This window comes from Anser brachyrhynchus (assembly GCF_964034855.1).
Source record: "Anser brachyrhynchus genome assembly, chromosome: 3".
In the NCBI taxonomy this organism is placed as follows: Eukaryota; Metazoa; Chordata; class Aves; order Anseriformes; family Anatidae; genus Anser; species Anser brachyrhynchus.
This window is the reverse complement of record NC_137696.1, coordinates 109,359,905-109,373,223: the sequence shown is the minus strand read 5'-3', so window position 1 is coordinate 109,373,223 and position 13,319 is coordinate 109,359,905. Positions and strand designations below refer to the sequence as shown.

General features: G+C 37.8%; 1 protein-coding gene across 1 annotated transcript in view; it reads left to right on the top strand.

Moving 5' to 3' along the window:
* The window catches only part of LOC308193277 (uncharacterized protein), a 216,924-nt gene that overhangs the window by 158,926 nt on the left and 44,679 nt on the right, over positions 1–13,319 (top strand). The gene's annotated exons all lie outside the window — the stretch shown is intronic.

Here is a 13,319-nt window from a genome sequence, read left to right as displayed (position 1 = left end):
CCCACGAGGACTGTAAATGAACAGGTGGTGATCTTAATTTCAACTACCCTTATAGCACTCTTCTAAAGTATAGTTGAAGACACTGGGAACACAGAACTAATTTTAAATCTATTTTAGTACCTACCTATTCATACTTCCTTAGATGCTTTTTGAAGCCCCCGTCAGCACCTTACACCACCGTTATGCTATGTGATTTATCTAAAGTCTAGTCTTGCAGCAAACAGAAAACAAGGTTAAAGCTGTAACATAAAGACTGCTGCCCTGATCTCTGGTCAGAACTTTTACATGTTAAAAAGGGGTATTTTTGTTGAAATATAAGAATTTTGTCTTGTTGTGGTTTAACCTGGCTGGCAGCTAAACAGCACACAGCCGTTCGCTCACCCTCCCCCCTCCCTCTCTGGGATGGGGGAGAGAAACGGGAAAGTGAAGCCGGTGAGTTGAGATAAAGACAGTTTATTAAGACAGGAATATAATAATAACAATAATAATAATAATAGTGATAATGATAATAGTATTACTAATAATAATGTGTAAGAAAACAAGTGATGCACAATGCAATTGCTCACCACCCGCTGACCGATGCCCAGCCTATTCCCGAGCAGCCGGCCCCCCCACCCCGGCCAGCCACCCCTATATATTGTTTAGCATGACGTCAGATGGTATGGAATACCCCTTTGGCCAGTTTGGGTCAGCTGTCCTGGGTCTGTCCCCTCCCAGCTCCTGCTGCACCCCCAGCCTGCTCGCTGGCAGGACAGAGCAAGAAGCCGAAAAGTCCTTGGCCTGGTGTAAACACTGCTCTGCAACAATTAAAACATCAGCATGTTATCAGCGCTCTTCTCATCCTAATCCAAAACATAGCACCCTACCAGCTACTAGGAGGGAAAATTAACTCTGTCCTAACTGGAACCAGGACATGTCTTAAATATTTTTTTGAGTTTTTCCAGTTTTTAAATTAAATTAATTTGAAACAGAAATAGCATTATACACGTTTTAAAGCTGGGGAAGAGGAGTGTGAATTTCAAATTTCAATTTTACCTATTAAATTTTATTTTGAATTAATTTTCTGAACTTTGAACACTGTTGCTACTCATTTTATTTATTTTTAAAATATAACTCTGGGATTTTAAAATAAAAAGTATTAAAAGAACTTTCCCAGCTGTGTTCTGTTTTCAGGAGATAACCATGCTGTGGCTGCTTCTAACATCCTGAATATAGCCTCTATTTCTTGGATGGCATTGCTCATGGGGCAGTGGCATTTGATATCTGGGAAGAATCTTTGAAAAGATGTTGTTGTCACCTTTTTGCCACAGTAATCACTTCTGACCATATCTTAAAGAGAGGCCAAATGGAACTTGCAGGGGATATACATCCTTTGTTTTATCTGCCAGCTGTGCTTATATGGAGGCAAAAGACCTATTGTCAGTTCTGCAGAGTGCAGAGGCTGAATTTACACAAAGATCCAAAAATAATGGAATTGGTATCTTTTTCCTATAGAGTGGTCTCAGTTCAAGATCCTGAGTGGAAATAGTGTTAGCATAGTGAGCTTTCCCTGTTACGGAAGTCCCTTCTTTCATGCCAAGATAAATCCACTTTTCATTTGATAAAGAAGTGTCCACCTGGAACAGCTAAGCTAGAACAGTTAATAAACCAATTTCCAGTAACTCCCAATTAGTTTTACCTCTGCAGACACCAGTTGATTCTTTGCTTTCATCAGAGACTACTTATTCTGGAAGAAATTATTTGAGAACAGGCTATCTGAAAAAAGGAATAGAATTGGTATAATTATAGTAGAACAGCATCCCTGACCAGTCCAGCCCTCGGTGTCACAGTGATTTCGTGGAGCAGATCTGCTCAAAGGACACTAGCCACAAGCTTGCTCTTTCCCTCAAGATAGAATGTCAAATCACAATATTTCCCCAAATTCTTTAAGGAGGAAGAATTACAAATTACATTTAAAAAGTGTAAGCAGAATGTACCCTGAAGACACCACTCACCATAGACTTCTTTAACCAAATGTGTTTCTTTTTTTTTTTTTTCATATAATAACAGTAATTAAAAATACAGATTTAAGAAGCCTGAGCAGATTAGTTAAAGAGCATTTTAGGATTATAAAAGCACTTCCAGTTGCATCAAGCAGATGCCATTTCAAACGCTGCTGTTTGGATTAATTAACTGAGTTCAGGACACCACATATATTAAAACTGCTAGTTGTACTACCCATCCTCCCCCACACCCTTTTGTAATTTGTTATTAAAATCTTGGCCAATTAGAAAAACACAATGTATTAAGTAAAACAGCACACTGAACCAATCAAAAGTAATTACTCAGACTAAGATTCATTTAAATGATTTATGGCAGCAATTAAGCGAGTTTAAAATGCTTCATAAAGGTGTGGTATGTTTCACACATTCACATATACAGTATGCAGAATGTATACGGTCTGTGTTAAAAGGCTACTATTAATTGCTCTTACAGAAATGCCACAAATCATGTATTTTAGCAAAAAGATCATTATAACAGGATGTAATTGATTTAAAGCACTATTCTGGTTAAGAAATACAGCTATAATGTGCTTCAGACTTTAGTGTAAGAGCAATTCTGTCTCTCTTATAGAGATATTTAATTACTTTAATAAGTCTGTAAAACTATTTTATGGAGAAGTAGCTTTTAAATTACTTTCACCCTAGCAGAGATTGAGATCACTTTATAGAATATAATGCAAATACACGTGTCAGCATATTAATAAAATCCTAACATTTTCTGCATTGAAAGCTGGAAAAGTTCTATCTTTATTTAAATATGGGTGGCCATTACGCACATTTTCCCGCAGGCTAAAATAAATTAAGTATAGATTAAGTACTGTATAATAATATATCCTTATATAAAACAAAGAGCATAGTGTAAGTTTGGCTACTTTAAATTGGGTCAGATCTCCAACTGGCTTGGGGCCAACATCCAGTCTCCAGTGCAAGGCCCATGACAGACACTTGGTTCAGAATTTAAGAACATGATATTAAAAAATCTTTAAATTCATTTGTCTTCAGCCTTCCCACATGACAACTCATTGTTTTCTTCCCTTTGCTACTCTGGTAGATGCCAGGCCTTCAACTGGAAGAACTGCCCATTAAAGAACCAAGTGCAAAATCGATGATGAAGAAACTTCCGTCATATCAATACCTTGGTGATGGTCCAAGCCAACAAGGTATTGATGTGACTGAGAAAAGCATTTTTAGGTGTAGGCTCTCACTAGTATGTACAGCTGCTTAAATGCCACAACTAGCATTTAGTAGAAGATATCTGTGTAGCTACATAAGGCTCTGCTTCCTTTATTTTTTTCAAAGGACAACCTAACAGCAGGAAGTCACTGGAAGCCTTTGCAGCATCTTACCAATTTACCATAAAGCTGGGTCAATAACTAGGATAAAATAGCTGATAAAATCTAGCCTGTTATTAAAATAAGATAGATTAATCACAGGTTTATGATAGGTAACTCTCTGACAGCAGAGCAAAGTTTCTAGATGATGACAAAAGTTATTGGATCCAGGGAAGTTCTGTTTAGGTACTTGTCAGCTTCCAGAACTGATATTGCTATCTCTTGAAAAGAGGACAGTGTGATGGCTATGGACATTTATTTTGCTAGCATGGCAATATAACGCAGTTGATCATGCTCAAGATAGGAACAATGCTACTGAGTATCTAGTCTGTAAATACACAGATCTCCTATTCTAGGCTAAGTGCTTCCAGAAGAAACAGATTTTTTTTTGTTTGTTTTGTTTTTTCCTAATAAGAGTCTGGGTGGTGGTGGTGGAAGTGGATTAATTTAGAAAAGTAAAACAAATTTATTTTTTTCTATGTTTACAACCTCTGTCCGCTTTCTACTTAAGGATGGGATCAGTTACTTTTTAAGTAGCTACTTTTTTGTTTATGAAGCACACTTACTCTGTAGTTCTCTTTCACCTCTCTTTGAAGCAAGTCTTTCATTTAATACTGAACATAAAGTGTGATGCAAGAGAGAAGAGCTTTGGAGAACAGATCAGCTATAGTTCCCTAACTGAAATGAACCATACAATTTCTGTGGTCACTGGAATTAAGTTTATAGAAAACAGTCTGCTGAGCTGCAAACAAGTGCTTTGAGAGCAAAGCACATTGAAATCATACCCTTATATCAGCAGAACAATCTAAGATGAATAAAAAGACTGTCCACATTAAAGGAGCAGGACATCCACTTCTGCTTTCATTCAAGGAATTCATATGCAATGGGCTGATAGCAACTGATAACAACTGATAGCAACTATGTTATCAGACACATGAAAACATGCTGTTTAAATCAGTTTCTTTCAAGATATTCAGTTCCAACAAAATTTTAATGATTAATTAAGAATGTGTGAATAAATTTGAATATATTAGTTTTTTGAGTGTTTGACTGTTTATTATCTTCATAGTCTTATTTTAGGGAATTTCATGGCTGTACAGCAATCCTATTTGGTGGGTTATCTTAGTAGAAGAAGAGGCAGCAGAGGAATTGGGAAAGAAAGATGCTCAATTAATTAATAGGGTATTAGTTCCTGCTCCTAATTAAAATCTAACTGAAACAGGAATTTGACAGGTGTTTGGCCAGAACGGAAACATTAGACACTTTTTAACCTTTGGGGAAGCAAGAAGGAAGAGATAGAGCTTGAAAGGCATTTTGAGGGCATTTTGTATTAGCTTTTATCTCATTATTTAATAAATTCTCTTTGACAGCAATTCTAATAGAGACAATTATATATATATGTATATAAATATATATATATATTACTTCAAATGACTGCATTCACACCCTTTGCTTCTTCCTGGGTATTGTAAATCAGTTGGGAGTCTTTTAGTTTTCTGTTTGTTTGCTTGTTTGTTTTTGCCTGAATTTTTCCTTTTACTGTGTTTTTTTCTGATTGCTTTTTTATTCCCTACTGATTACTTCCTGAAAAGATAAAAAACTAGAGCTTCCACCATCTCACCTTACTCTGCAAGGCTGTTTGTAAAAGGTGGTTTGAGGAAGGACATCTGCTTGGCAATTCTCTGTGTGGAAGATGCCTGTCCACATCATTCTGTCTGGACAGCAAAGATGAAGTCCACTACAGAAAAAGCCACGAGATCTTTCAAGTTAGATGTGCACATTAAAGTAGTGTAATGACACTAGAATCTATTTTGTAAATACTCAACCAACTGAATAACCCAAATCCTGCAGTAGCAATTTACCATAGGCTAGATACATGAATAATAGCTTGGTTTATAATTTAAATTACTCTTCATTATCTCTGTTCTGAGCATGTGAATAAGACAGTAGGGTTTGACTGAAGTAAGCAGCTTTGTAGATTTGACAGGAATTCTCTTCTGGGCTTCATGTGAGCTTATCTCTAGCTTAACTCATACAGTAGGTTTGGACAAAGGCTGTTACACGTAATTCACACAGTTGCCTCAACAGCAAGTGAAGACTTCCCTGGGAGACCACTTCTGACCAGATGCCTTTCTGGTGGGTGGGTTATTTGGCTATGGGGCAGCTAACTGGCTAGGGTCAGCAAGCTGTATCTCTGGAGCTCTGCACCAGCTGCACGTGCCATCACAAGGTGGACATACGGAGCACATTTTGATTTGGAAAGATGAATCTGTCCCTGTAGCAGTGATGCTGTTTTGTTTCTCGAACCAAATATTGTGGAATTGCAGCTCTATAAAAACATTGTCTGTCTGGGAGGAGTTACTGACTTGATTTGCAATAATTTCCTTTTCAAAACCTTATCTCTTTTCTGGAGCTGAAGTTCTGTTTCTGGGCCAGATCTGTATGGAACCTGGAAAAAATGGTAAAAAAAAAAAAAAAAAAAAAAAAAAGTCCTGATTGGAAACCAAACAGATTCCAAATGAAGATAAAAGTCTAATGAGTCCTACAGCTTACTTCATCAGACCAGAGCCAATTTATCTGCAAATTATGTAACAAACTTGTCAAAGAAAGCAGCTGAAGGAATTGTATTGTCATGGAGCTCTAATGATTATTACAATGGTTAAGAATACTAGACACTATTCCAACTGGATGAATTCCTATAGATGCTTCTTTTTGATGTCTAATGCTAAAAAACAAGTATTTCCCGACTTACAAATATAGTTCTATGGTATGTTTACATTAAGAGTTTGCATTCAGAGAGGACAAAACCAGGTCAGTTTCTTGACTAACATTTCTAAGGACAACCCTGTGTCATTTCAAGACTGTGCTATAAAATACATGTATGTTATTATAAAATGAATGTAAAACATCGAGTGTGATGTTCAGTATACTCAAAACAGTGTGGTATCTGTGACTGCTAAGCTCTAAAGGGATACCAGGAATACAATCAGCTGGAATGACCCTTACTTACAGTTCCAAATCAGGGTGCAGGTAATCAATAGTTAATCTTCAATAGTCTGTCAAGTATTGGGACAAACTAATAAGGATGGCATGTCTCAATATTCTTCTATATTAATCAAAAAGTATTTTACAACTGCAACAGCTTTGAATAATAAATCTAAAATATATGTCAGCGTACACTTTTCAGTATCACACTTAACAACTAAATGTAATAAAGTAACAACAGGGTATGGGTTACTGCCTACTTCCCTGTCTCTTGTCCATGTCCAACCTCCATCACCATGGGTTACTAAAATATCTACACACACAACTTGCTTCAGTAGAATTGATATATTTGGACAGATTTCAATGCACCAGATAGTAATCTGTCCATCTTCTTATTCTGATGCTGAGAATGGCTAGTACCAGATGATTCAGAAGAATATATTAGAAGTCTCATGAAATGGTAATGATTTTCTCAAGAAGGTTTCATTTTAACCTCCTGAAATAAAGTGCATTTCAAACTATAATAAACAAAGTTTTCTAGTTGCTACATTTCTTTTTTCTTAGCATGAAACGTTATACATTTGGACATTGTTATTCTATAAATCCTTATTTGAATTAACCTAGGTGGCATCCCACCGCTATGAGTTCCACAGTCTAATTATTCTTTCAGTGAGGAAATTTCATTAGTTGTAAAAGAAGCAGAAAAGGTCATTTCATTATTTCTTTGCCTAAGGCCTGACCTAGAGAAGTAAGTAGTCCTTTTCAGTTTGCTGAACCAGGAGCTTAGCTAAATTCAATTCAGGGTTTTATTGAAATAAAATTCACTTATTAAGAAGCAGAATAAAATTCACCCTGTGAAGAAAATGATGGAACTGAAATTGGTTAAAATTCTATGTTCAGTCAAAAGTTGCCTGAGAGCCCACTATTTGAGTCCATTTAAAACTGACCTTTAAGTGAGCAGTAAGAAGGTTAAAACTATTACAGCTTTATGAAGTTTGATTCATGTCTGAAGGATTTCAAATCAGGGGTTTTGATATTGCCATCTCAGTCAGAAACAAATTGTTGGCATTGATGTGCTTCTTGCAGCACACAGCTGGATAATCATAAAAGAGATTATAGAGGGCACTGAGGTAAGTGGAAGCTTTTCCTTCACTTAAACTTGTCTGTGGTCAATTCACCAAATAGCTGGAATACAGCGTGGCTCACTGTGTGATGTTTGATGCAAAGGTAGGAAAATGCCAGCAGTAGATGGGTAAACACATTTGTTTTGTGCTGCACAGTCACTCATCCAAATCAGTTCACCTTATCTTTGCATCTACATCATGTCAGAGAAATAACTGCTCCTAATACCTCAGGAGTGCTTTGCTGGAAGGAAGTTTCAGCTTAAAACTGAGGTCCCTAATTTTAGTTGTAATAACACTACTGTTCTGGTTAGATCACCTTCTGAAAAAAAATATTTCTGAGAGAAACAAAAGATTGTGGTTTTCATTGTTGTTGTTGGCTAACACACACACACACACAAAGTGAAAAAAGAAAAACTTTCACAGCTTTCCCATTATTAGTTCTGGGAAAACATAATAAAGCCACAGCTGGCAGGCACTTTTTTTTTTTCTTAGCGTTTGATAATAGATTTCATTGGTAAGTGGAAAGCTTACAACCCTTATTCTGCTGCAAGTTGCCCTCTGCTAACATTATGAATAGATGTTAAAATCCAAGATAATTGTAATTCACTTAATAATAAATAAATATATTTGTACCATCAGTAATCAAGGCTTTGTGATAAGTATTTTCAATGTAGAGCGTCAATAAACTCTGGAAAAAGAGATGGTCAGGTCAGCATGAAGAGTTCAGAGAGACAGGGTATGTTCTAATGCAGCACTCTAATATATACCTAGTCCCTGTGATTCTATTTTTAATGACATTTCCTTTAACAGCACTTCAGCAACCATAGAAGGTGAGGAGGGAAAATAATGTCTATCTTACTAGTATACCACAAAGCTGAAGTTAGCAGTTCTGTGAGTGATGAACAGCAGTTCCAGTGGAGTTGTCTACAGTAGTTCAAGCCCATTACTCCACCCCCATTAGAGGCATTTATCATTTAGTCACTATGCTTATGCAACAGTATTCTAATGCTGCAAAAAATACCTCGCCAGCTCTATATTAGGGATGGGTGAATTCATTCTGATAAAATGAGAACTGTTCTTAATTTTTCCCAGACCTGTAACTGAACCAAAACCTTATGTTCATCCATCATTATTTCAGACCTGAGATCTTGTGCTTTGCAAGCAGGGCCCCAATGTATCAGCTCAGCAAGGTCCCTGATGCAATGGCGGTGGGCATGGTATAAGAACCTGACCAGAACAGAACAGATTATTTGGGAATTTCTCCATCCCTTTCCATCTGCAAACTTCTCTCCTAGGCTTCTTGCCAGTGGTGAAACCACGGTGAGGATGTAATCTGCTGGCAGCCCAAAAGAAGCACAGTGTCAGCAATATGGATTGATATGTATATTTAGGAATGGCTGGATTTGAAATATAGCATAAACTCAGATTAATTCTGGGAAATGTTATCCAGTAAAACAATAAAAATAGTATACTTTTTTTTTTTTTTTTAATCTGTAACTACTATTTTGATTCCTGTGTCATTTTTCTCACATTTCATTATTTATGAATCAGTATGATATACACATTTAAGAGCATCTTTCAGCAAGTTCTTCTTGTGCAGGTACAGAAGATATATCTGTAATTATAGCAAAATTCATGTCTTTCAATGCATAGTTATATTGCATCTTATTGATTTATCACCCCTACCTAAGTACAGATTGGTACATCCGAAGAAGTTATGCCATAAGTGAACAGTTATCAGAAATCACCCAAGTTAGAGAACAGAAATTCCTACTACTTGATGGAAGGTAAAGGAAGAAATACATTTTACAGCATTGATATGGAACATAATAAAACATTCAGGCTTTACAAAGCTTCCTGATTTTTTTTTTCAAAAATGTCTAAAAAATAAGCAAAAAACAGTCCCAGTGATTGTACCTAGATTATTTTCAGTGTTTCAACTGTGACATTTCAGCACTTTCCCTCCAGAAACTAATCTTAAGTAATAAGTCTTCCTCAAGCCTCCATCCTTCTGTGAATAAATGTATTTCTGCCTGTTAAAATTCAAGGACTGTTCACAATTTACATTTAATCATCTGTAGCTAAGGAACAAAAAATGTTACAAGAATTTTTGAAGAGTTAAAGCAAGGACTCATGTAAGGACAAATTATTGGAGTATTATTGATGACTGCAGTGAAGATTCAATACTACAGACTCTCAAGGAGACCATGGCCACGGGTTTATCTCAGAATTCCATCTGAGTCTTCTCTTTAAGGAATTTTTCCAATACTTTCAGTGAAAAAATAAAAAAAGTTTTCATGACAATCAGATGGCATTGAACCTGCTCTCTTCTCTCCACCACAGGGATGTTGGTAAGCTCTCTCCAACAGGTGATTCTTTGCTTTGTCTGGTGATGGATATGGATATCTGACCCAGCTACTGGACAAGTAGGTGTGATCTGTGACTAACTTTCAGTTTATTCAGTTATTTGCTCCTGGCACTACAGGTTTTTGGATGTTTTCTTAACAATATTCACAATATAGAGCTTTGCCTTCAGTGCTAGTCCAGCTAGCTGAATGCTGTCCTGGATGTTATCAGACATGACCAGGGTGGAAGAAAACCAGCTTGGATATACTGCAGGTGTAGAGGGCATGACACAAAACTAGGGGGACTGGCTGGTGCACCAGAGGGCCATGCAGCCATCCAGAGAGACTTTGACAGGTGGACTTACAAAAACCTCATGAAGTTCAACAAGGAGAAGTGCAGCGTCCTGCACCTGGGGAGGACCAATCCCAGGCACCAGGACATACAGATGGCCATCCAGCTAGAAAGCAGCTTGTCAGAAAAGCACCTATGAGTACCTTGTACACACCAAGTTGAACACAAGTCAGCAACATCCCGTTGCTGCTAAGAAGGCTAACAGTTCTGGCTGCATTAGGCAAAGTATCACCAGCTGGTCAAGAGAGGTGATCCTTCTGTTCTACTCAGCATTGTAGAGGCTGCAGCTGGTGTACTGAGTCCAGTTCTGGACACCCCAGTACAAGACGGACCTGGATATATTAGAGAAAGTCCAACAAAGGGCTATCAAGATGATCAAGGGACTTGGAACATCTCTCCTATGAGGAGAAGCTGAGAGAGCTGGGACTGTTCTGCCTGGAGATGAGGAGGCTCTGTGGGGATCTTATCAATGTCTATAAATACCTGAAGGGAGGTTGCAAAGAGGACAGAACCAGGCTCTTTTCAGTGGTGTCCAGTGCCAGGACAAGAGGCAATGGACACAAGCTGGAACATGGGAGGAGGTTCTGTCTGAACATCAGGAAGCACTTCTGTGCCATGTGTGTGATGCAGCACTAGCACAGGTTGCCCAGAGAGGTGATAGAGTCTCCCTCCTTGGAGATCTTCAAAAGCTGCCTTGACATGGTCCTGGGCAACCTGCTCTGCTGGGTGGCCCTGCTTGAGCAAGGGGTTGGACCAGATGGCCTCCAATGGTCCCATCCCACTTTAACCATTCTGTGATTCTGTGATAATCTTACACGCTGTGTCAATTCAAATATTATGCTGTCTTAGCTTTTTTCTGAATCATTGCCACACAGGTAGAGATTTCTGCATGTCAACAAGAGGATATTGACAGGGATATTCTTGAATTATAAACTAATTGAGTAGAATTTGACAATTCATTAGTGAAAGCCTATAGGACAGAATAATGCCGACAAACCAAACCAAACCAAACCAACCGACCAACCAACCAACCACCACCACCACCACCAAAAACAACAACAAACACACACACAAAAAAATACCCTAAACCTAAATATACCAAAAAAGTCTCTGGTGATCTATGCTGGTATTTAACCATGCAGAAGAATGTCGTTGGATCTTTCAGATCTTATGATTATGGTTCGTGGTTTATATGCTCTTTTTTTTTTTTCTTTTTTTTTTGACTGTTTCAAACAAAAGGTGATATGGCAGATATAGCATACAAGAGCACTTCGCCATGTGGTACACTGAATGTACCCATGAAGTTAGATTCACGTTTTCAGATCTGGGAACTGTGTGTTTAATTAGCTTAAGCAGAGACTGGTCATGGCAAGAAATAAGTTCTGTATTATTTCAGTACTTGTTTCCAGCTTTACTGTGAAGCAACGTATTTGGTATATAGACCATTGAGTCAGCAAGGAATGTAACAGGTATCATAGCTGTTGGCTAAAATTTAGAATAAATAAAAGGGATACTGGAAAGTGTGTAGTGCACCCCACTCCATTAATAAATTGTTAAACTGAAGGCTCGGATGTGCTTTCAGTAACCACTGACATTTTATCTGAAATAAGGATGAGAAATTTCACTTACTACAAAGCAAAGCATTAAAAAGGCTCCTTATCTATGGGACCAGAATAGGGATATTAGTAACACTGTCTGCTTCTTTTTAAAACCCTATTAGTGTCAGGTAATATGTTTCTCCAATGACGCTTGACATTCACTGGGCTCAAAAAATCCTGAGAATGAACTTTCCGAGGGAATATTTTAAGTAATACACTAATCACTAGCTAAAGAAAATGTGACCTTTGATATCAGTAAAACATACACTAGCTTTGTTCCTAAAACTGGTTTCTTAATACATACAGGCATTAGCAAAGTAATCTGCTATTTCTTTTTCTGTGCTTCTATTTTGGTCCATATGTACACATGTATACACTAACTAAGCAAATATTGAGCTTGTGCTATTTCTGTGAGTTCAGGAAAATGCAAAGCTAGAAGATGAGACTATTCTAGAGGCCAAAACTGGTATTTTATTTATTTATTTTTTTTATTGCTGGTCTGTGTAATGCACATTAGGAGATTTGGATCCCACATTACTGTGTTAGTGTTGTTACCTTTTTCATGACAAAGTGATTTACATTACATAAAATTTCATGTGTGTAAGGCACCTAGAATTGTCTAGCTGTGCCTCACAGATTATCCCTCCAAAGGTAAAAGGCCCAAGACTGTACAACTATCATGGACACTGAATGGTATGAATAGCACAGCTGGAATGCTGGTGGAAATACTCATATTTTTAAAGGACAGAAAAATTGCTTAGACTGCACTACTGTGACTAGAAATCTGAAGATGGAAAACATCATATCACATGCAAGAATTATAGAATCACAGAATAGTTTGGGTTGGAAGGGACCTTAAAGATCACCTAGCTCCAACCGCCCTGCCATGGGCAGGGACACCTCCCACCAGACCAGGTTGCTCAAAGCCCCATCCAACCTGGCCTTGAACACTTCCAGGGATGGGGCATCCGCAGCTTCTCCGGGCAGTCATGGATGCTTGTGTCCCTCCATTCTATAGATCCCTCCATCAATATCTTTGCAGGCTGTATGTGTTCAAACTCTTTGCCTTATTGCAATATATCCTGACCTTTTACTTTTCCTTAGTTTTAGGCTCCTTGCATTGTTTCAGACCCTTAAACACAGGCATGTACAACATGCAGTAACTGTGTCCTAAAACCACCTTGAGTTTCAAGAAGCCTCTGGACTAAGCACAATGTGATGTAGATGGCACCTGTGTGTGCCCTTTGGCCTCAAGGTCATAAGACAATCCTTGTCACATCTATTTTGCAGTGTCAGTATAGATACATCTAATTGGAACAAACAGAAGACAACTCAAAAGCAGAATGTGGCAAATGTCACAGACAGATGTAACTGAAGCCCACTGTTTTGGAGACTTTCTGAAAAGCCACCATTTATTTTGGTGAAACATGCATCAAATATGCAAGCATATATTCCCCGTAACTCTGGATTTGATTAGTGCTTCTCAGCTGCTTTTCAGATCTATCCCTTAACATCCTAAAGTGAAGCTTAAAGCAAAACTAA